At 43.8% G+C, this 1,919-nt stretch overlaps 1 protein-coding gene across 1 annotated transcript in view; it reads left to right on the forward strand.

The window, feature by feature from the left end:
* The window catches only part of NUP160 (nucleoporin 160), a gene marked incomplete at its 5' end in the record, with an annotated part of 46,399 nt that overhangs the window by 26,594 nt on the left and 17,886 nt on the right, over positions 1-1,919 (forward strand). The gene's annotated exons all lie outside the window — the stretch shown is intronic.

Consider the following 1,919-nt stretch of genomic DNA (forward strand, 5'->3'; position numbering starts at 1 on the left):
CAGAAGCGTGTACAGTATGAGCCAATCAGTGGCAGTAATGACAGAGCATGCGCTGTTACGCAAAAACCGCGATAGAGTGAAGCCGCGGAAGTCGAAGTGCGAAGTGGCGAGGGTTCACTGTATTTTCTTTCTACTTGAGCCATTGGTATCAGCTCCTCTTTTTTCTCCTCACGCTCCCACCCTCATGAACTCTTTTTTTCTTTTTTTCCAAAGAGAAGAGATTAGTTATTTTATTGGCAGTTTGATTTTTTATTTAAAGATCATTTTACTGGGGACTTTTACAGCTCTTATAACAACCTACACGTTAGTTGTATCAAGCACAATTGTACATATGTTGCCATCATTTTCTAGACGTTTATTTTATTGAGCCCTCATGAACTCTTGATAAATTATAAATTGTTATTTTCATGTCTTATACTGTCTGCTGTTGCCCCTCACTCACATTTCTGTTATTTATCCCCTGGGGGCTGGGGTAAACATCGATCGTTGCGATCAGTTCTCCCTTCTCCCCACCACCTTCCCCCTACCCTCCTGGCATCAATACTCCCATTACTGTTCCTGAGGGTTTTATCTGTCCTGGATTCTGTGTGTCGAGAGCTCTTCTGTACCATGTATGTACTCCAGTCCAGCCGGGTTTGTGAGGTAAACTGGGGTCATGATGGTGGGGAGGGGAAGGATATTAAAGAACTGAAGGAATGTTGTATGCAGTGCTATACTGCACCCTGGCTGACTCATCCCTTCCTTGGTGACCCTTCTGTGAGGGGGTGTCCAATTGTCTACAAATGGGCTTTGGGTCTCTACCCCGACCCTCCTCATTTGCATCAATATAATTGTTTTGGATCTTCTGCTACCTGATCTCATCAACACCTTGTGATCACACACATGCTGGGTGCTTCTTCCGTGTGGGCTTTATTGCTTCCCTGCTAGGTGTCCGATATTAAACTTCAAACTATTAAGACTCTAAACCCAATAACGTCTAATAACCGGGCACCATTACCTTTCTTCACTATATTTGATTATGCAGCCCCTTTGTCTTAAGCAATCGTGTTGAGAAGGTGGGCATCACAGCATGCCAGGTCATTAGAACATTGCATTGGGGGAGAGCTTGAATAGAGGCCCGATGTCCATCTGCTACCTTAATACTTTACGTATAAATATATGTATATAGGCCTATATCCCTGTGGTTATATGTTAATATATTTGCATAGATACTTGCCTATATTTATACCTTATCTTTTGCCTCTTAGTTCTTTCTTCTCTTCTCTTTTCCTCCTGTGCTGCTATCATGTTCAACCTTCATTCGGATCCCAGTAATTCCTCTTAGCTACATTGCACTTGACCCAACCCTGCCAGGCATTCTACACCCTCCTTGTCATCGATTTTTAGATCTCTTTTACTCCCTTGTCCCTGAGTTTGTTGGCTCTCCCTTTTCCCCCCGCCGTCCCCTATCCTGTGACCCCCGGAACCGTCGATCCCGTTGTTTTCTCCTCAGGATCATTTATCCTACCTATCTTACATAGACATATTAAGAAAAGGGAAAAAATTCTTGACAGTCTCATTCTTAACTTTTTTTCCCTTGAGAATCCACCCCACCCCCACCTCCAATACTTCTGTAAGTTTTGGGGGGTTTTGTACTGTGTTTTATTTTTATTAGGGTGAAATAGAGCGAGTCCACAGTGAGACAGGGACGACCATGAGCTTGTTTTTCAGAAGCATACCCCCATTGTGTCCATAGATAGTCTTTACTGGAATCTTGTCATTGAGCCAGTAAATATCAAAAGTTGGAAAACTAGGAGGGTGTCCAGGACTCCGGTTTGCTGTCTGCAAACGCCCGAGGAGCAAGGTCAGCGTGTGGCCTTGTGATGGTGTCAGGAACTGAAACGTGGTGTTGCCTGAATGCTCTTTCTTTGTGAAGTACA

The sequence above is a fragment of the Echinops telfairi genome, unplaced genomic scaffold (genome assembly GCF_000313985.2).
Source record: "Echinops telfairi isolate 266 unplaced genomic scaffold, ASM31398v2 ScPeMD7_60;HRSCAF=208, whole genome shotgun sequence".
Classification (NCBI taxonomy): domain Eukaryota; kingdom Metazoa; phylum Chordata; class Mammalia; order Afrosoricida; family Tenrecidae; genus Echinops; species Echinops telfairi.